We start from the raw sequence: 22,087 nt of genomic DNA, 5'->3' as shown, positions 1-22,087 counted from the left end.
GTCTATGTGGCGTGCGGGAGTTTTGAAGTGTGTGTTTTGCAGGTCATGTTGAAGTGAAATCCTCAGCTGGAATGAAATACTCAGGGGCTCTTGAGTAACATCTTCACTCCTGGTTTCTGGAGAACTCTGGGAAAAGCTTTGCAGTCGGGGATAGAAGGGTCATGGCTGTTGTTCCTACAAACATCCTCTAGTCGAGTGTGGGTGGAAATCACGTCCCACAGCCAGGAGAGCAGAGGCACCATCACCGTGTGCTTCCTTGTTGCTGTCCTAGGGATGTGGGCACTTGGGAAGTGTTTTGCCAGCTGGAGTGAGAGGGTTGGGAGCAGCACTTTATAACCAGCCCCAGCCCCAAGGATCAAGCCCCGGCTCTGTGCCGGGAGCAACGGCAGAGCCGGGATTGTGGGAGGAGAGGCTGGGTATGGAACACATTAGTGAGAGTGGGGTGGGAACAGGGAGCTTGGGATGATCCACTTGTGCTGCCTGCCAACACTGTGGCTGTCCAAGAGGCTGTGGAGGAGAATGGAGGCAGGGTGGGGATGGTCCTTTTTGTTCTGGAACAAAAGGAAATCCCACCAATGGCAGCGCTGAAGGATGATCCCGGAGCCTTGGGCTTCTCTTAGCAAAAGGCATCTTATTTTCTTTTAATTTTTTTATCTGTTTGGCTTCTGAGATCAGGCAGTTGTTTACAGCAGAGAGAGGATTTGAGCCAGGGAAAAAGTTGGATGAAAAACTCCCTCTGAGTTACTGGGCTTGAGGCTGGACCTGGTGGGTGGAGCTGGTGGTGTGTCACGTAACGAGTCTGACCCCGTGGCTTTCAGTGGGTCCTCTCTGACCTTGGCACTTACAGACAATGGAGTTAATTTTATTTAATCTTTTATGGGAAATGATCCCAGGGATACAACCTGAGAGCTGTCCATTAATTGCCAGGTGTTGTAGAGGAGGGGTTTTCTGTGAAGAGAGCTGAGAACACCTTTGAGCTGAGAACACCTTCAAGCTGGCTCGGAGCTGATGGAGCCTGGAGCTGGGGACCCACATCTCATCCCTTTGATATCTGAAACATCCCTTCTCCAGGTTGTCCCATCTGGGCCTGTGTCCTCACTGGTGTCCTCCAGCCTCTCACACTCAGGCTGTCAAACCTCTGGGAGCTTCTTAAGGCTGACTGTGCCATAAATCATTGAATCCCAGAATGGTTTGGGAGGGAAAGGACCTTAAAGCTCATCCCGTTCCACCCTCTGCCACGGGCAGGGACACAGGGACACCTTCCACTAGCCCAGGTTCCTCAATCCCTCAGCAATTTGGAGAGGTCTGGAAGGAATGTTTGTATCCATGTGCTGTTCCACAGCCTCTCCTGCACGAGCCTCGAGGCCATGCATGAAATGTTTCTTAAGTACATGTGGTTTTGTCTGTGTTTTTATGTTAAACAGGAGAAAAACCCTTGAGATCAAAGCTGGGAGAAAGAAGACAAGTGGTGGAGGAGTCGATGTGTGACATGGAACAGGTCTGAGCCGAGGAGCTGAGGGACAGGTGAGGCACAAACGAGCCCTGCAGTGTCACTCTGTCCCATGCCTGGTGTTTGATTGCCTCTTCCTTTGCTGTATTTGAACATGTTTTACCAAAATATCTCATCACCCTTCTGGCAACACTCTCCTCCTCCCATAGTCCAGTTAAAGTAATGGTGAGATGAGGAAAACTTGTAAAAATAGGGCAGGACCACTGCAGCGTCACCCCCAGAGCATTAATCAAGCCCCTTACATATTTTTTTGGCCATCAACTCTTCTGTTTAATCATCTGTTATTTGCTGAAAGTTTTAGCCAAATTCATTTGGCAGAACTTCAGGGGAAGAAGTGACATTTCCCAAGGATCTGATTTCAGCAGTTTTAAATTCTGATTTTCAGGGCAGTGTGGAATGTCACTGATGGTCTGAGCTCTCCAGCTCAGTGTCTTGGGATCCAAATCCCCGCTCGTGGCTCGGGGGGGAAGTTGAGCTCCAACTATTTTCTTCTTTAGCATCATTCCTTGGGCAGACTCATGTCCCAAAGCTCTCTGGAATGGGGGTTGTTTCACCCTGTGAGGATTAGTCCAGGGTGCTCACGCACAGCTCTTGAGGGGGTGTGTGGCTGACTGGGAGCCAAGCTCGCTGCAGAGGCTGGAATTGCTGCCAGCAGCACATTTCTCCCTCTCCAGTTTTCCTCTCACTCCAGTAAGGAAGCCAGAGGATGGGATTTCGTGCCCTGTGCTGAGCTCCTTCAGGCAAACTCAGGCTCTGGAGCGTTGTCAAAACTGCTGATGGGTTTGGGCTTGGGCAAAGGTGTCAAGAGCGAAGGGAAGTGGCTGGAGCTCGGAGCCACTTGTGTCTCTTCCAGGGAATGGTGTTTCCTGGCAGAGGGACACCAGGACACCCAGAGGAGGTGTAACATCCTATACAAAGCCTCCCTGCCAGCCCAAGTTTTGGGGTGGAAGCAGCTTCCACAGTGGATTCTTACTGGGAGCCACCATAGTTAATTCAAGCTGGGATTTGGCTGCCAGGTCAGACTCCTGCTCCTGGGAAAACTTGGATGAGGTGGAATGGGCTGTGATACAGCACAAGCAGAGCAGGTTCTCTGAAGGTCCCTTCTGGCCTTGGACTCTGCTAACCTGTGAAGAAATCCCAGCTGCATCTCCAGTGCCACAGCACAGGTCACGCCCCTGCTTTGACTTGTTGTCAGAAGGTTTCTCCAGGAGCTCCATGTCCTTGTGTGCTGTGTTTGGAGCATCTATCTGCTCCATCTGTTCTTGGGCTGAACCTCTTCCAGCAGGTTTAGCAACTGTGCTGCTGATTTCCTCCAGGAAATCCAGCCATGCAGGACGGTGTTCAGCTTGTGGGACTGTAACAAGCCATCAAGGCCCTCTTAATTTGCCTTTTTTATTGGTTTTTTTTTTGCTGCCTCCCCACCCTCAGCCCCATATCTGTGCATCTGAGGAGTTGTTTTTTTTCCTGCCTTGTTCAAGTGAAAGAGTAAATCAGTTTTGATTTATTCCAGAGCAGCCCTCGAGCTCAGCTCCTGTGAGATCCTGCTGACTTGGAGTTCAAAAGATCTCTCGGCTTTGAGGCCAGGCTGTGGTCTTCCATCTTTGCCTCAAAGTTAAACTGAAAGAGAAAATTCCTTTTTTTTTTTTTCTTAAAGAGAGAGAGAAAATCAGCCTGCTGGGTGAGGGAATCAGACTTACCTGCAGCAGCAGAGGATGCCAACAATGCAGAATTCCAGGTTAAAATTTGGTTGTTTAGCAAGGCTTTATTTTCAAGGACTGAGTGTGTTGTTCACTGAAGTGTTCCATGGAGATAAATACTTCCTTTTAAAGCAGGGCTGTTGCCTGGCTGGGATCCAGCCTGTGATCCTACATTAAAGCATATTTTTTTTTGGTGTTTAAACCACTACATCACCGTGGTGGCTAGAAATGGTAGCTCTGGTCCCTAATCTCCTCCAGATCTGCTGGTTTAAATTAGATATTGGGAAGGAATTCTTTACTATAAGAGTGGTGAGGCCCTGGCATGGGTTGCCCAGAGAGTTTGTGGGCTCCCAGTCCTGGAAGTGTCCAAGGTCAGGTTGGACAGGGCTTGGAGCAACCTGGAATAGTGGGAGGTGTCCCTGCCCATGGCAGGGGGTGGAACTGGATGATCTTTGAGGTCCCTTCCCTCCCAAACCATTCTGTGATTCAATAAGAGGTGCAGTGGCAGTCTGGCATATTTATATGTGCTCTCCCAGACTTGCTTGGATTGAATGTAAACCTGGGAGGTGTTTATCTATATTTTTTCTAAAAAGCTCCACTGCTGGTGTGACATTCTGGGGAGAAAATCAGCTTTTTCTCCTGCCTCCAAGCAGCACAGTGATCTGGTGACAGCTCAGGTGGCCCTCACAGGTGTGCTGAAAGTCTCAGGTCATGTTTTTTACCCAGCCTTTCTCATCAAAATTCTTCTAGAAACCCTTTCTTTCCAAGTTTTAGGGCCCTTGTTCTCATGAACACCTCAGTGTTTATACTCCCCTTCTGGGAAAAAACCACGTCTGGAAAGCCATGTGGGAATTCTCTGGTGTGTCTGTACAGTGAATCCACTCAGGTCAGGTGACAATAAAGGACAGGGAATAGTTTGACTCCTCTTCTGTCCCCACCTCTCCTGCTCTTCCTTCAGCACAGAAAACCCCCACACCCACCTTGTCTTCTGAGCCAGCAATGAAATAGGAAAATGGTTGGGTTTTTTTTCCCCAAATGTAATTTGAAACGTGATGATTGGACTGTTCTTAAGCAGCTTCCAACTTAACAATAAAGAAACTTCACCGAGTGCTTGGCAGGAGCCTCTGTACATAATTTAGATCATAATCAGATGCATTAACACATCTCATATGGATCTCCTGGGGGCCGAGGAGACGAGGTGTGCTGGGTAATTTCTTCCCAGATTTCTTCACCTGATTGTTTATTACTCTCGGGGACTTCACTTGTGGCCCAAATGTCACCGGCGGGGTCCTGCTGCTCCCTGGGCCTGCACTGAGTGACTGAAGTGCTGGGTTGTCATCAGTCCTTCCCTCCTGGGGCTGTCAAAGGGAGGGTGGAGAAGGGTGTGGGGAGGGAGAGGAACAAAAGCACGGACCCAATCCTGCAAACTGCTGAGCTCCCCCCGTGCCTGGAACCGAGAGTGTTCCCCACCCAGTGCAATCCTGAGCTGCTGCTGGAGAGCTGCAAGGGGGAGGCGCTTCCTCTGCCCCCCTTCCCATCTGAGCTGTTCCACGTGAGCAGCTCGGGTTTTATGAAGCCTCTGAAAGCTTTTTGACTCTCCCGTGAGGAGAAAGGGCCGTGTGTCGTTTGCATCGCTCCGTTGTTTCGCCAGGAATCCTCCCATGCCAGAAACATCCTTGTGAAACCTCTCCTTTGACAGAAAACTCGGCTGTTGCTTTGATAAACGATGTTTTGGATGTCTTTGTGCTCTGCTGGTTTGTGTTATCCCCACAAAAGGTGGGAAGGGAAGTTGACTGTCACTTCAGTGTCTCCTTTTATAGGTGCTGGAGGTAATAACTCTCTCCCTGTGGTTCCTGGAAGTTGATTCATTGTTGAGTGCTGTGAACTAGTGGGACACTGAGATTCCCAATCCTTCCCCAGCTGGGGCTCTGCTCCCAGGTGGATGCACAGCTCAGGAATAGGAGCCTGGTCACTGGGGCCTGAGGGGACACTCCTGGGCCCAGAGTGTAACACCCAGCAGTGACCTTGGCCCACTGTCCCTGACCCACACGATCCTGGAGGTTGACACCACCAGGAATCACATCCCCAGGGCAGGTCAGGTGTGGTCAGAGTGTTTGGGAAGGTAAGAAAGAGCATGGAAGTAGCTGGATTACACCTGCTGGACTTGGGACAGAGAACAGGCCTGGGGGCCATGGCAGCCCATCCCAAAACCACAGAGCCCCTCTTTCCCCTTTTCCAGTGATAATGACACTGAAAACCAGCCCAGGCCAGAGGAGAAGCACAGATCTATCTACCTCTTTCTTTCTTTCTTTCTTCCTTCCTTTCTTCCTTCCTTCCTTCCTTTCTTTCTTCTTTCTTTTCTTTCTTTTCTTTCTTTTCTTTCTTTTCTTTCTTTCTTTCTCTTTCTTTCTTTCTTTCTTCCTTCCTTCCTCCCTCCTTCCTTTCCTTCCTTCCTTCCTTCCTCTCTTCCTTCTTCCCTCCCTCCCTCCCTCCTTCCTTTCCTTCCTTTCCTTCCTTTCCTTCCTTTCCTTCCTTTCCTTCTTTCCTTCCTCCCTCCCTCCCTCCCTTCCTTTTCTTCCTCCCTCTCTCCCTCTCTTTTTCTCTTTTCTTCCTTTTCTTTCTTCTTTTTTTTTCTTCAGTAATTTTTTATCAACAACCATTTTCTGGGTGATGATGCAAAACCATCCCAGATTGGCTGAGCTCATAAAGTGAGACTTTTACCACAGAACATAATGATGATGAAGAAATGAGTATCCTTAAAAATCAGAGTTGATTGGGTTGTTGAATTTCCATTTCTGTCCCAGCAGGTCCCTGTGTCTCACCCCTGTCACACCAATGCCTTGTGCTGTCAAAATGTTGACAGGGAGAGTCACCTGGGGCCTCTTCCACGAACACCTGCCTTTCCCTGGGTTTTCCAGCTAAGTACTGAGGAATGGCATTACTTGCAGGATAAAAGGTATAAAAGTTAGAGTCATTGGGCTCTCCTGAGCACATCCTTTCACCTCCACCTCACGATTCCAAACAAGCAGGGGAGCGTCGGCGCCGGCTCATCCCGGCTCCAAAGGGTCTGTGTGATCAGGGCAGGCGGAATGCACAGGAGGGAGAAAATATCCCAATCCCTTTGCTGTTTACAGCCAGTTCACCAGCAATTTCCTTGCTCCCAGTGCCCAAGTTACCGGCTGTGACTGATGAATTCTCCTTAGGAGCTGATGGATTCTCCTTGGGTCAGCGACACGACTTGTCTGGACACACTCGAGGGGTTCTGCCTCCAGCTGATGGAGCTCACCCAGAGCATTCCCAGCAGCTCTGTCACCCTCTGGATTGGCTGGAGCAGGGACACGCTGGGCTGGGCTCTGGCAGTCTGAGCTTGCCAGGGTGGAGAAGGAAAAGGAGTGTTTTGTTTCCTATTTGCTTAAGATCTGCTTGAGCTGGACTTGAGAGTTATTGATGTTCACCCTGTCTCTGTACTGAAACTCTGTGACTGTTCAAACAGTTCTCAGCTGAAAATACTCGGTTGCCTCTTGCTAAAGCCTTATTTGATTTGGCTTGTTTGTCAAACCTCCCAAAACAGTGGCTTGTTTTAGCCTTTTGTCTCCAGATAATATGAAAGGATCAGGAGGGAATGCACTGCTGCCTCCTGGGAATTAGAGGCACCGTGGATCACCTGGAAGTGTCCAAGGCCAGGTTGGATGGGGCTTGGAGCAACCTGGGCTAGTGGAAGGTGTCTCTGCCCATGGCAGAGGGGTGGAACTGGATGATCTTTAAGGTCCCTTCCAACCCAGACCAATTTATGATTCTATTTGGGGCTGCTCTTTAAATGGCACAAGGAAGGGAATAGACATAAATAAGGCAGAATGGGAAAGATAAAGCAGCTCTTGTGGTGGTTGGAAATGGGAATAAAGTACCTTTTTTGTCTGCATCAGGCAGGAGGAGGATGCCTGTTGTGAACATGTGTGGTTGCCCTCCACTGGTTGATGTTAGAATGACCTCCCTTAGATCAGAGCTGGTTTTGGGGGGCCAGATCATTGTGTTTCTTCAGACTGAAGAGAGTCAGGAGCGTTTTAGATGCTGAGAATTGATCAGGGCAACTCCTCACCCTTGGTCTGCAAAGCCACTCTGGGCAAGAGGCGAATTCTAAGCTGCTGAAGGAGGCCGAGTTGTCCAGAGCCAAGGGATGCACCAGAGTGGGTCACTAAACACACCAGGGTTTGCAGAGGGGTGCAGGAACCTGCAGCAGGGCTTGGAGAGGCTACAAAACATAAAATGTGGCTCTGAGTAATCTGTCACTGAGGCCTGATGATCCCACAGCACAGCCCAAAAACAGCAGCTCACCCCTTGCCTCCTGCTCTGCTCAGCAGAGTAGGCTTGAGTTGTGCATCAGGGCTAATTATGTGACAGATTTAATTACCAAATCACTTGCTGGCCTTCAGCTTTATGAGAAGAGTCTAAAAGTGAGTTTATCAGCCCAGCAGAGGAGCAGAGGCTTAGAGGACTGAAGGGAGCTGCATCCAGCACTGGTGATTTCCACTCGGGTGGTTGTGCCGTGTCCTTGAAGGTTTTGCTGATACTAAACCAGGTAATCCTGGTCAGCAAAAACACTGACTTGTGCTTTGGGTTTTTTTTTTTTAATTTTATTTTCCATTTGGATTGGGACCAGCAAAGTCAGGGAGAAAGCTGTGGCAGCTGCACTTAAGGTGAAACCTTTGCTCTGCGTTTGGAACCGTTTCAAAATGTGAATCCTAGGAACTATGGATTTTTGTCTTCTATGGATTTTGGCAAGGCAGCAGCTGGAGCAGCTGAAAGGGAAATGAACCTGAGAGGAGCTTTTGACTTTGGTGAAACTCAATAGTTACACTTTCCAGTAACAGCAGAAGGCATTTCTAAAAAAAAAAAAAAAAAAGAAAAAAAGCCAGGCCTGGTGACACCTGGAATTCAGGCAGCACCTGATCCATACTTTTTTCTCCCACTACAGCAACCAGACAGGATCCAGTGTGGGATGTGCACAGCTTGTGTGTTGGATACACGAAAGGATTTGGGGAAATGACTGTGTAGTGGCTAAGGAGGGCAGTCCTTAAAAGGATGTCCCTTAAAATGTCTTTTAGTGTCAGCCCAGCCCATTTAATCTCCCAGTGTTGCTCTTTTTAATGTTTTATCACCTCCTACAAGGATTAAGTCCTACAATGCCACTAAAACACCTTGAATTTTAGTGTGAAAGTGGTACATGTGTCTTAATTGTACGAATTTATTCCTCTGTCCAGGGGGAAATGTTGGAGAGAAGGAAGCCCAGTGTGCTGGGAGTCGCCAGGTCATCCCGTCAATGAAAGGCTTACAAAGAGTTGCTTTTATTATCCATTGCAGCTTTGTCCAGTCAGATACCTCCAGGAAAGGCTTTCACCTTCTCTTTGGCATTTCTTTGCACTGTAGAATAAGTGAGGTTGGAAGGGGTCTCTGGAGGTCTCTCATCCAGTGTCCTGCCTGGAGTAAAGGCAAAGGAAGATGAGGTGGCTCAAGGCTTTGAGCTTTGACTGTCGCTGGGGTGGAGGATCTGCCAGCTCTCTGGGCTCCTGTTCCAGTCACTTGTTTCCTACTGTGGATATCCATGTAGGAGAACACATCAGGAACCTTGCTGATGTCAGGGTAACCAAGCAGGTCACTTGGGTTCAGAAGTCAATCGACGAGGGACAATTTGCCCAAGGTTCATCTGTGCTGCTCCCAGTCACCTTCCTGTGGGTAAGAAAGATTCACTCCATCCATGGCTGCCCACAGACTTCTGCTGGCAGCAAGGTGTTGCTTTCCTCTTTATTCCCACCTCTGAGGTAAAATTTTCTCCAGAGCCGGTTTATGTTGTCGGAGTTAACGCTTGGACTGCAGGTAACCTTGGCTTCCTCTTGACTTGGCTGCTCCAAGGCTTTCACTGCCTTTGCTAATAAAGCCTTTACAATTGCTCAGAGACACTTCAGGTTGTTAATGTTTAAATAAAGGGATTAATTCTGGGCCTCCCGCTGCTCAACTCGCACGTCTGGATTTTGAGGGAGCGCGTTTTCCCGGCGAGGTGCGAACAGGCTCCGGAAAACGGTTCCCTTTGATCAGCTCAGTGGGCTGGAACATCTCAGGAGGAGCTGTTGGACTCCTCAGCATCGATTTCCACTTACCAGGCAATGGGAACAATTACCTTGGCTCCGTGAGGAACGAGCAGAGAGGGATCTCAGGGCAGGAATGGGGGCAGGGGCGTCAGGAGCGCCTGCCCTTCAAACCTGCTCCTGCTGTTGGTTTTCCTGGTGACTGAGTCGCTATTTTAACATTGTTTCCCCCACCTATAAATTACCTGTGCCTTCCTTTTGGGTTGCTGAGCACTGCTTGGCTGTCATGTAGAAAACTGTCAAGGTGGGGTGCCGAGCCCATACAAACCATTTTATTTTTAGTGCCTTTTGAAATCTTGGACATTTTGTTCTCCCTTTTATCCGTCTCTTTAATCACACGAAATGGAAATAAATTCAATCACAGCTGGAGAAGAATCATTAGGCCCATCCAGCTGGCTGTCTCGGGGCCAGTGTGGGATTGTTCCCTGCACTGCACTTCCAAAGTATTTTATCACCCCTAGTCTTGTGTGTGTGGGGTGATGAGAACCTTCCGCTCCTGTCAGCTCTCCTCATCGATCCCAACGGGAAGGGCTATTTTTAGGTGGCTGGAAGTAAATGGGCATCGGGCACCGCGGGAAGGGAGCGGGGTTATTTTTGGAAAGCCATCAGCAGCCCTTCTGGCAGGTCCTGCTGCAAGTTTTGTCCTCGGTTGGGCTGGCTCAGGTTGTGGTATCAGTTCCCAGGGTTGTGAACCTGCTTTCCCGGGTGTGACTTGCGATCCAAGTCGGGAATTAGCAGCTGCTGGAGATTGATGGCATCAGTTTCTGGGATTTAATTGCCCCTCACCCCACTAGGCTGGGTTGGATGGGACCCTGAGCAACCTGATCTGGTGAGTGGCACCCCTTGCCTGCGCCAGGGGGTTGGAACAGGGTGATCTTTAAGGTCCCTTCCAACCCAAACCGGTCTGTGATTGTGTGATTCCAAACCAGCCTGGCTCAGAGGGATGCAGGGTGGTGGTTGAGCTGGAGATTTTGGGGCAGAAGGTGAGGTTGGCTGAGGGGCAACATGTGAAATACGCCCCGAGTGGAGACAAGCCCGTGGACACAAACACATGGCTCAGGGTGAACATGCAGAAAACTTGGCATCTGTGGCCACACAGCAGGTTGGGTGTGCTCCTGGGAGTTTCCTTGGGATTGTTCTGCTCCTGTGGATTGCAGAAGGATGATGTTTCTTGCTTTTACTTAGTCTTTCTCGTAAAGAATTCTGTCATTTGGGGGCATGGTTCAGTGTTGGGACTGGCAGTGCCAGGGTGACGGTTGGACTCCATGTTCTTAGAGGGCTTTTCCAGCCTGAATGGTGCTGGGATTCCATAATTCCCTAAGCATTTTGGGACAGCTGTGCCACGGTTTGTGTGTGGAGCTGATGCTGCCTGGAACCATTAGGCCCTCCTGTTCCTTGGCTGTGAGTTGGAGCGGTGACCAAGCCTCAAAAAGCCGGAGCAGAAAACACTGGGAGTGTGATTTAGCTGCACATTATCTTCCCTCTCTCTCAGCAAAGTTTAATTTCAAAGGTCACAACATGCTCTCACCTGGGTACTCCCAGCCTTTTATAGAGCAGTTAAAGGCCATTTCCTAAAATTAGCTTATGCTGGGGAAAGCTGATACTTGGCTCCCTGTTAGGACTCTTTCCAAAGCTCTGGATGGTCATTTACTTGATGGGCTCCTGTTGAAACTCAGGGATACAAGGTAGGAAATGGAAGAAAACCAGCACCTGATGCTGCTTCCTAACTGAGAAGTAAAGTCAGGTGGGCTTTTTTGACAGAATTCCTCTTCTAGGTTGGTTTTGGAGGTGGTTTTTTTTGTTTTTAAGAATCTCTACTGAAGCTTCCCAGTGGGCTGCCTTTAGAGTCAGACTTACTTGTATTTTCCTCAAACTTCCCGGTGATCCAAACATGCTGGGGAGCTCTGGGGAGGGGGACACGTGGTTCTGAAGGAGGCTGGGATGGCAAAGCACAGTCAGATCTGCTAAGCAACAGCATTGACACGTTTAAATAACTCTGCTGTTGACTAATGTAGAGTGACATATTGAGAGCAATTAAAAAAAAAAAAAAAGAAACTAGGCACAAATTTGGGAAATGAGTGGAATGGAAAGGGAACAAAGATGTTGGAGAGGAGGTTGGATAAAAGGGAGGGAGGGCTGCTCCACAAAGGAAGAGCCAGGATGTCCATCAGGAAGGGGAGACAATAGCAGGAGTGCAGATTTGTGCTGAAATTATCCCTTGGCAGTGGGATCCTGGTATTTCTGCTTCCCTGCCAGCACTGCTGGTTGCCAGGATTGGGAAGATTTATAGTGCCTGGTGCAGAGAGGAGCGTGCACCAGGGGGGAGTGTCAGGCAGCTCAGGGAAGGGAAGGTGGCTCTTGGAATGTTGTTCCTCTGGGTCTCTGTGGCGAGTTGGGTGTGAATCCTGTTGTGCCCACCACTGTAAAGGTGTGGAATTAGGAGGGTTTGGATTTGCAGCTGGGAAAAAAAATCACTTAGAAACATTAAACCATTAAATGGTTTGGGTGGGAAGGGACCTTAAAGCTCATCCTGTTGCACCCCCTACCATGGGCAGGGACACCTTCCACTAACCCTGGTTGCTCCATCCAACCTGGCCTTGGACACTTCCAGGGATGGGGCAGCCACAACTTCTCTGGGCAACTTGCAAAGCTCACCTGTGGAATTTGCTGCTGCAGGAAGCTGTGAAACCAAGTGCTGGATGTGGTTTTCCTTCTATTATTTCCCCCTCCCCCCTTTTTTATTAACAATTCAGACTTCGTACAATTGAGAATGTCTGTGATTGATTGCTTAAAAAAACCCAGTATTTTGGTGGACAGCTTCTGTTCTTCAAGGGCTCATCCAGCTCCTGTTCACCAGTGATTCAGGGGAAATTGTTCCCAATAAGCTGCTCCGTGCCTGTGATTTATGATTATTTTGCACCAAAGCAGCTGGAAAAGAGCACTCAGGAGCGAGGGGCTGGGGGTGAACGGATCATTGGGTTGATCTGATATAGCCATCCTGGTGCTTTCTTATTATTTTTATTGGATTCTATGCAGTGGTCAAATTGAGTTGTGAATTTTGTGCCTGTCTTAATTGACTCGGTTCCGGGCCGGTGCCTTCGTGTCTCTGCGTGGAGCTGGTGGCTGTGTCACTGAGCCCTTTGGAGCCCTGTGCTCCCCAGCACAGCTTTCCCAGCCCCTGGGAATGTACTCCCCCCCCTTTTTCCTGGCTGGGCATCAGGTGTTTGCTCTGGCAATAGTTGGCTCACACACTCACCAGCCTCTGAAAGGGAGAGAGCTATGCTGCCCCTCGGGCTGTTTTTGTGGGATCAGAGCCACTTATGAGGTGGCACAGCAGGAGATGCTGGGCCTTGCTCTTCTGTCCATGGTGACCGATGTGAGTGGCCAGAAGAGGCGTTTGTGGCTTCCTCATCCATTAGGAACTCTCAGCATCTACTGTCTCCATGTGATCCCTGCAGCTGGCATGGGCTGGAACCAGTCTGATCTTCGGGATGATGGCTGGGAGACGAGTTGGAAGCAGTTGCTCCATCTGCAGGAGCCTTGTGCTGGCACAGTGTCCCACTGCCTGTCTTTGAGCCTCTCTGAGGACACTTGGCCCCTCTTCCCCACAAAAATAGCTGCTGTGTGTGGGAGATTCCTGCCTAGAGTGTTTTTAAGCCAAAGTAGCTCCAGCCTTCCCAAACGTGCCCCTTCTGCTAACATTTGGATTCCCTCCACCTCCTGTTGTGAACAGGCAGGTGGGACTGAGAGCTGAGGATTACTGGACAATCTCTGGAGTGCAGAGTGTATCCACAATATCCACAGCACGTGGTTTCTCTGGGAATTTTCCCTCCTGGCCATGAAAGTGCATTAGTGATGTGAGCTGTTGAAAGCTACGAACCAGCTCTGTCCTGCACATCCTGCTGCCAGTCCAGGGAAGCTGTTAATCCATTAACTTTGCAGAAACCTGCCTGCTTTAGCTGCTCAGGAATAGCACCAGTGTGGCCACTTGTGGCTGAAGCATTTGGACTTCAGATGGTTGTATTGAGGCAGATTGTCTCAAAGCCCCAAGGTATTGAACTGGCTTGTGTGTTTGATACCACTCCATAAAGATTTCTTTAAAAAGACACTGTTGCTTGGCAGTAGGTGCTCTTTAATGTTGTCAGAGTGTCCTAATAAAGCAGGGCTTTGGCATCTGGGCTTATCCGTTAGTCTTCCAGTAACCATCGAATCCATCAGCTGTTTGCACTCAAATTAGAGGGATAGAGCTCACCAAAGCATTAACTCCCTATAAATGGTCTCAAAATAGGGAACTGAGACTCTTTATGGGGCGCTGAAGACCGAAGGCATCAAACAGTAGGAATTCAGGTTCCTTTGTGCTGCTGTTCCCAGGAGAACTTGGGGGGGTGCATTGACCCAGCAGGTGACATTTTTCTGACCAAATAATCATTCCAGCTGTTTCTCCAGCTAGCTCAGAGGACGCCATTAGGCTCAGGAAAGCAGCTGGGAAGCGCCTTTGGACCAGGCTTGACTTGGTTTTGGGTTTCAAAGGCAGAGGATTTAAAAAATACCAACCCAACTCGCACAAGGAGTTGTGTGTCGGTACCTTGGCCTGGAAGGCGGCATTGGAGCTGGAAGGTCTATTGGAGGGTGTCAGTTTACTCAGGCTGAATCCTTCCCTGAGGATTGCTCTTGTTCTCTGGAATTAGAAGATAATGTTTTATTCCTTGATGTCTCCCTTCTGCAATTCCTTGGCATGAGCAGGGAACAAACTGTGGCAGAGACCGGAGTGGCACGAGAGCGGTCCAGGGCTCTGTTGGACCAGGAGGTGTGTGGAGGGTGCAGGAGACACAGTGAAGCAGCAGAGCTGTGGGAGAGGGAGGATGAGAGAGACCCAAAGTGGGGAAAGTGGGATTTGGGCAGCAGAGGAGAAAGGTGGTGAGAGAGGGGCAGAGGAAACAATCTCAGCAGCTGCGTTTTGCGCGGCCACTCCTGGATCCTGCAGCTGTTCATTAGGAATTCTCTTTATGCCACAGGGAGTTTTGGAGGCTCTGAAGCTGACACAGTTTTAATAGACAAAGACATTTTGAGTGCAGCACATCTGCTCTGGGATGCTGAGGAAGAGGCTCCATGCGGCAGTGCCACTGGTCGGGGCGTTTTGTTCCTGCTTTTTTTTATTTTAAGACCTCTCTTTTATCCTGAAAAGTGATGTTTGAGGTCAAAAGAAGTGCTGTGTTTGCTCATTAAGTTTGCAGCCCCTAAACAACCCTGCCATGCTCTTCCTAATATCCCCGAGTTGCCAGCCCTGAGAGCTGACAGTCACCTCTGACGTGGAAAGATCCTGAAGCATTTCCCAAAAGTGGCTGTTGTGGAGGTGTCAGGCACAGGTTTGGGAATGGAGGAGAGGACTCCCTTGGTTGATGGTGCATTATTAAAAATCTGGTGAATAGGTCTTAAATGGATCAATTTATTTCCAGGCAGACTCAGTCTAACCCTGAGCTTAACTTTTATAACCCGTGGCTTTCCAAAGCCCATCTCATCTCGCTCGGTGATTGAATCCACCTCGTGCAGCTGGAAAGTTAATTCCTTCCTTCACCTCCAGCTCTGACCAAGTTCCTTGGATCCCTCTTTCCCTGACCTCTCTCTAGGGCCTCCAATAAACAGAACAGTGTCACTTTGAGCTTCCTAACTGGTCTGTTTTTGCTACATCTGCCCTGCAGTGATTTCGGAATGTTTCCACCTCCCCATTCCGGTCGGAGAGCTCTCTGTGCCGGGCACGGGTGCCGAGTGGAATTTGCCGTCTCCCATCCTGCCTTTTCCAAGGTCTGGGTGTTATTAGTCTTTTCCAGCCGTTCAGCTTGAGAGGAGCTTTGTTTTTTATGTCTCTCTCTCCCTGCTATCCTGCAAGCAAAGCACTGGGCACCGGTGACAAGACAGCGCTCAGCGTGTGTCAAATTATCCAGTGTTCCAAACCCGGGCGGCAGCGCCGCTTTGTAGGAATTTAATTACCATGGATTCTGCTGGTGCTTATCTGCTATCATACACTCCTCTGCTGCTTAATGACTTCATTAAACACTCCCACAAACCTCAGGCACTGGGTTTTGTCCTCTCTGTGTGTTTTGAGGTGATGTATTTGTCCATGTCCACACTGGCACGTCCTCACCTGTGCGGCGCGAGGGTCCTGCAGGACCTTTGTTGGCTTTTCATAAAATCCCAGAAAAATCCCAGAATGGTTTGGATTGGAAAGGACCTTAAAGACCAGCTTGTTCCACCCTCCTGCCATGAACAGGGTCACCTTCCGCTATCCCAGGTTGCTCCAAGCCCCGTCCAACCTGGCCTTGGACACTTCCAGGGATCCAGGGGCAGCCACAGCTTCTCTGGGCAACCTCCCCACCCTCACAGGGAAAAATGTCTTCCAAACATCCATTTTTATTATCCAATAATATTTTATTTCTTTATTTTATAGCACTGCCTGAGCTGGCAGAGCTCTTACCTGACAGGTCTGTACCTGTGGTGCCTCTTGGTTTCAGGTGGGGGCTTTCTCTGACACGGGGCCTTGGCCAGCAGCAGTTTTACAGCACAGATGCTTCATGCTGTGCCAGTTCTGGGTGTCTGTGGGTGCCTGGAACAGGAGGGAGATCTGTAGATACACGGACATTCTCTGAGGGCTGGAGCTCTGGACCCAGGCTGGGAGAGCTGGGGGTGTTCACCTGGAGAAAAGAAGGATCCAGGGAGACCTTGGAGCTCCTTCCAGAGCCTAAAGGAGCTCCAGGAGAGCTGGAGAGGGACTGGGACAAGGGATGGAGGGACAGCACACAGGGAATGGCTTCCCACTGCCAGAGGGCAGGGATAGATGGGATACTGGGAAAGAATTGTTGGCTGTGAGGGTGGGGACACCCTGGCACAGGTTGCCCAGAAAAGCTGTGGCTGCCCCTGAATCCCTGGAAGTGTCCAAGGCCAGGTTGGACAGGGCTTGGATCAACCTGGGATAGTGGAAGGTGTCCCTGCCCGTGGCAAGGGTTGTAATGAGATGACTTTAAGGTCCCTTCCAACCCAAACCATTCTGTGATCCGAATTTCCAGCTTGCTTGGCAATGGACTGTGTGGGATAAGAACCCCCTTGCTGTATAAATACGGGTGATTACAGCACATCAGGTAATTTAGTTATTTGGGGTGATCCATTGGCCTTGTCTGAGGCAGAACAGCCCCATTAACTGTGATGAAGCTTCTCCCAAAAGTGCAGCTGACCGTCAGTTGTTAATGAGGCCGCAGGCGGCTGCCCATCCCACACTTCCCAGAGGGGAGGGAAAAGCTGATGTTGGACACACAGCAGCACGGACACACCCGGGGGAGCAGGTGAAGGAGCTGTTACAGGGAGGGAAGGCACACTTGGAGTTGTTTAACATGGTTCATTTGACCACGTGGCATTGATGAATGGAGTGTCACTGCACCTCGCTCAGATGTAGCAACTGAGTGTTCCCTGTTTCTATAGGCTTTCCTTGGATATAAACTTCCCATCAGGACTCACTGCTGTCCTGCCTCCTTGGCCTCTGAGGTCCATGAGAAACCATCCATGTGATTTTGTGCTTGTTAGAGGCCCCTTGATGGAGATGTTCGTTCTCCAGCACTGGTTCGTTCCCTGCATGTGGGAAATGGGCGAACTTTCCATAAAACCCCTATAGATGGATCATTCTCCACAGGGACCCTCCCTGCTGAGTGAGATGCTGTTAAACACCCTGTGTGTTTCTGTGCTCTTCAGGCAATATTTCCTTTTTCTTATAACCTTTCCAGGTCAGCAGAAAATTTAGATTTATGCTTAATTATGACCTGCAGCTTCTGTCAGAGGGCAGGAACCCAAACCTACCACAGGGTTACTTCCTGCTGCGGAAGCAGCACCGAGGGTGTTTTAGGGACGTGAGAGAGGTTTGTGGTTTTGCCTTGGGGAAAATAACCTGGAAACCACAAAGAATTCCAAGGACTTGAGCCGTCTCATGGAGTCAGCGTTTGGGGAATCAGCCCTGTCTGGAGTTGACCTCTCCAGGCTTCTCTGGTGTGACGTGGAGCACCCGGCTCTTTGCTGTGGTTTTACCTCAAGACTGCTCTTGTTCATTAATTAGTTCAAGGTAAAAACCTCCCACACCCAATCTTATCCCTTTTAGAAGTGTCTAAAAGCCTGTGCCGCTGCACAATGGAGAATCCTCAGTTTGCTTCCCGCATCCCAAAACTCCTGAACTGGGAATGTGGTGAGCGCTCCCAACGCCAACCACCTTGTGGTTGTATGGGTTTCCCAGCCTGCTTGTAAAAACTCTGCCCTGTGGTCCTTTGCTCCGAGATTTGGAGAGGAGAGGGGTGAACTTTGAATCCAGGATTCTCTGCCACCCAATCCCGCGGGACACAGATGGATTTGCTCGTAAGCTGGATGTTCCTTTGAGCGGAGAAGTGCTCGCGTGCAGCCTGGGGGGAAAAAAATAAAACACTGTGACTGGTTTATTACCAGAAAACAACACTAAATAATAAATTTAAGAACTAAAAGCTCTGTATGTAAAGTAGATTTCAGGATGCATTATGTGAACAGCAGAAAGGCACTGGAGGAGGGAACAGGCTGGGAAAAGGCAGGCTGGGAAGACGGATGATCTTGCGGATGGGGCGATTGGATGTGGAGCGAATCCCAATCCAGGGTGACCTTGGGCAGGTTGTTTCTCCATTGCCTGCTCTCTGAAAGGTTTTCCTGTGGTGTTCAGGATTCCATCAGAATAAAGGAGTGTTTATGGAGCGCTCGGTTGAGCTGAGCAGGACAGGGCAAAGCATCAGGTACCTGGGAGCACCTGGGGGGGAGGTTTCTGCACCTTCTCACCACAGTGCTGAGCATCTCCTGGAGCAGGATCCTGTCCCTGTGCCCCAGGTGGGAACATAAAGCTGGGAGCCAGTTCTTCACTTGTCTGCCTTGGAGCAGTTTGAGTTCACCTTTGCTGTGGAAAGAGGGAGAGGGAGGCCTGGAGAGTCCGCGATTTCCTCTGGTTGGTGGAGAGAGGCCGTGCCAGAGCGAGCACAGGAAGGGGCTCTTGGATGTTTGTCCAGGACCCCTTTATCCCACACGTGTCCACGGGGATGGGCAGCACAACTGGAAGCAGGTTTGGCTTCTCGTGGAGCTGCAAACACAGCTTGGTTTAGATAAAAGCTCCCTATAGCCAGGGATGCAGTTTATCCCCGGAATTTACAGATTACAGGACCTTTTACCAGTGTGTTGATCTCAGCCTGGGAGAATTTCTCTGGGCCCCTGAGCTCTGGAGAAGGTACAAATCCCTCGTGACGATCCCGAGGCTGCCGCATGCGGAGCGTTTCAGAGCGAATTTTCCATCTGCTCCTTTCAAAGAGCTGCTCTCAAATGTACCTTAAAGCACACACCTAATAGATTTATTCTCCTTGTTCAACTGCTCCTGTTCCCAAAGCAGTTGGAGATTTGGGGTGTAATCCTTTCCTTTGAGAGCTTTAGGAAGCAGAAAGTTATCGTTGCTGAAGGGCTGTTTGCTGCTCGTTTCTTTTGCATTACACCTGTTCTGAAAAGGGGGGGGGAAATATCCTGTATTTTTATTTTCTTTCTTTGATTTCATTTCTAGTGCTGGTGAGAGAGACTTGGCAGTAGAAACTGTCTATCCAAGCCTGCAGAGATAAAGCACAGGAGCCACTGACACACTCCCTGACGTCCTTCTCCGTTTGTCAGGAGGGAGCCGGCGGGACACAGGTGGGTTCATTCTCCACGGAAAAGGCCATCAAAGCAGGACTTTGTGGGGGTGACACAGCAGCAGTAGCACTGCAGAGCCATCATTTCATAAGGAAAGGGAGTAAGGATGGGTATGGATGTGTGCAGATGAGAGCTTGGGAGCTCTAATTTAACAGATGCAGGATCCCCGTGGATTTTCCTCCCCACAGTGCAGTCTGTGCTCCGTGTTGTGCCTGATGGTTATGGATTGCTCTGCTAAGCCCTTAAAGATCACAAGTTTAAATTTTCCAGGCTCTGCTCGCAAATGTGCTGAGGAAGGAACAGCATTTCCCTAATTTTATCGGGAGATGGATAAATGGAGGTGCAAGCAGGGAGGAAATAGTTGTTGCTCAGGTGTTTGCAGGAGGACTTGGAACATTTGCAGAGAAACGACTCCGTGAGCACCCACAGATCAGACCAGCCTGGCACGTTCTAGAAATGCAAAATGAGGGACAACCTCGGGTATTCCCATAACTTCACCTGCTGTGGAGCTGGGGAAAGCTGGGAATGCAGCCTGAGCTTTGACAACGTGCTGGAACAGCAGTTTAGTTTCACAGCCCCGTTCCCTGGGAGAAGGAACTGCGGAGGGCAAACCTGTTGTGCCTCAGAAGTCACTTGGGTTGGCATTTGGGAAGAGTCTCTGGTAATTATTGATCTCCTGATTTTCTAAGAGCTCTTCTTGCCTTTTTTTTTTGGTGTGTGTAATTAGCTCCATCAGGCAGTGAAATCATGCTATAACATTAACAAGAGTTTTCAGTGTTGGGCTGGATTAAAGAACTAAATGGTACTTGGCAAAACCCAGCAACCAACCTGTTTCTCCTCCTCCCAGATTTCTTTTTGGAAATGACAGAAATCAACAGCCTTTTTTCCCCGGTGCTGCTTGTTGCTGTTAAACACAACACTGAAGCCTCTCTTGGTAAAACCATGAATTGGGTTTTTTTACTTTGCCTTTTTTTCTTTTGAAGTCCTAATGACAGCGTGTTACAAGCTCAGGCTCTGTTGAGTTGATGAGAAATAAAGTCTTAATAATGAAGAAGAGTCCAAGAGTGTGTCTAAAGCGCTCACTTTATCACCAGCACATATTTCATAGTGACAGTCAATACTTTTAACCGATCCCAAGCCACACGTGGTGCATTTTAAATCCCTACTCAGCCTCTTCTGGTCTTTCCCATGTGGTGTTTTCCAAGAGAGCAACAGAGTCACTTTGTCAACCTCAGGTTTCTGAGCGCAAGGATGATTTTAATTCACAACCCGCATTTTTAGGCCAGGAGGATAAAGTTTGTTCTGTGTCGAGGAAGGGAAGGATCAGGGGAGCCACTGGAAGGGTTGGGTGGCAGAGCAGCTACTGAGGGTCATGTGTGGGGTGATGGATTTAGCTTTCCAAGGACCCCAGTTGCCATTTTAGGGAGTCCAGTTTACCATTTCATTACTGTTTATGGCTTATAAATGGCCAAAGTGGCCACAAAGGAATAAAATTTGGATGCAGTCTCACCTTTTGGGGCTTCCTTTACTGCCTGTGGAGCTGCAGCTCTCTCTGACCAGCCCACAGCAACATCTCCATGTGTCATTCTTTTTCTGGCCACATTTATGATTCCCTTATTTCTGTGTTGTCTCAACACCCTGCAGGGTTTGGCCCCACTTATCCCTTGGCACCCCCAAACAAAAAATAACCAACAGGGCTTGTTTTCCCCACGTGTGCCTTAAAGTTAAGCTGATTTTTAGATCAAATGAGTGTGTACTCTGGCATTTCCCTCAGGAAAAACACTAATAGGACAGCTCATCTCCTGGCCAGCTGTTTGCAGAAAACTGGTGGCAATTCCAGGATCTTTGCAGCCCCCAGGAGAGCAGGTGGAAATAGCAGAGAATGCCCGACTGGCACACACAGATACACAGCACTTGCTGCAGAGAGCTTAAAAAGGGGGGGGAAAGAAAGGGAAATAGATTTTAAAAGCCTTTTTTAATTAGTAGTAGTATTATTTTTGCCTTCAGTTGCCTGGGTTGTGCAGTGGCTCCTGCTCAAACCCTGCTGCCGTGGACCAGCGGTCCCGGAGGGATGAGGCCAGAGCCTCCTCCAAGCCCTGCCAAGATCCAAGAAAGCTGATTTAGCCTTTTGCTGACTTTTTAACCTCTTTATCCTCCCAGCTTTCCAAGATTTACACCAGTGCTGTTTGCCAATGCCACGATTTTCAAATCTGCTTCAGTTTGAAGCGTCCATTCTGCTGTGCTGCTCAATTTTGGGTCACGTTGGCGGGGGGTGGAAATCCCATTTAATCACGGGGCGTTAAATTGCTGCCAACAAATGGCCATGTAGCAATAGCCCTAAGAACTGTGCTTTATTACTCCACATATTCCCCCTTCCACGATGATTTTTCCTGGTTAAAATCAAATTTTCCATGTATTTTCCCCGACACTCGAGCACCGCGCTGAAAATTCCTCCTGACTTCTCCCTGCTCCTTTAAGATGAACTTTTTTTTTTTACTTTGGCCCGTTTCCAGATCTTTCAACTGAGATTTGCTTCCTTTCTGCTAATTCTTGATGAGGAGCTGAGAGGGGCATTAAATAGATTTAGTGAGAAATGACCGTCACCGGCATGGATGACTTTCCTCTAATTAAAAATTGAAGTGGAAATGAAAAAGCTCCTCTTGAGGCTGTACAGGAGCCCAGCACTGAATCCATCAGTGACGTGGCAAGTCCAGTGTGTGGAAGAATATCCCAGAAACTTCAGTGCCTTGGAGGATGCCAGTAAAAGGGAAGGGAGAGTTTCTAGTGGCAGCAGATTGATGTGGCCTAGATTTGAGTCTGTTGGCCCAGAGCTAGAACTCGGAGCTGGATTCCAGAGAATCAATGGTTTGGGTGGGAAGGGACCTTAAAGGTTATCCTATTCCACCCCCTGCCATGGGCAGGGACACCTTCCACTATCCCAGGTTGCTCCAAACCCTGTCCAACCTGGCCTTGGACATTTCCAGGGATCCAGGGGCAGCCATGGCTTCTCTGGGCAACCT

The 22,087-nt window shown here is 49.3% G+C and overlaps 1 protein-coding gene across 6 annotated transcripts in view; it reads left to right on the top strand.

Annotated features, from left to right (window-relative positions):
• The window catches only part of EXTL3 (exostosin like glycosyltransferase 3), a 136,113-nt gene that overhangs the window by 83,337 nt on the left and 30,689 nt on the right, over window positions 1-22,087 (top strand). For all 6 annotated transcript variants that reach the window (XM_027665101.1, XM_027665103.1, XM_027665099.1 and 3 more), the window contains 2 exons: window positions 1,425-1,524; window positions 18,943-19,067. The gene's annotated coding sequence lies outside the window, so the exon portion shown is untranslated. The remainder of the gene's footprint in view (window positions 1-1,424; window positions 1,525-18,942; window positions 19,068-22,087) is intronic.

This window comes from Corapipo altera, unplaced genomic scaffold (genome assembly GCF_003945725.1).
Source record: "Corapipo altera isolate COAL_440 unplaced genomic scaffold, ASM394572v1 164, whole genome shotgun sequence".
Taxonomy (NCBI): domain Eukaryota; kingdom Metazoa; phylum Chordata; class Aves; order Passeriformes; family Pipridae; genus Corapipo; species Corapipo altera.
This window is presented reverse-complemented; position numbering and strand designations above follow the sequence as displayed.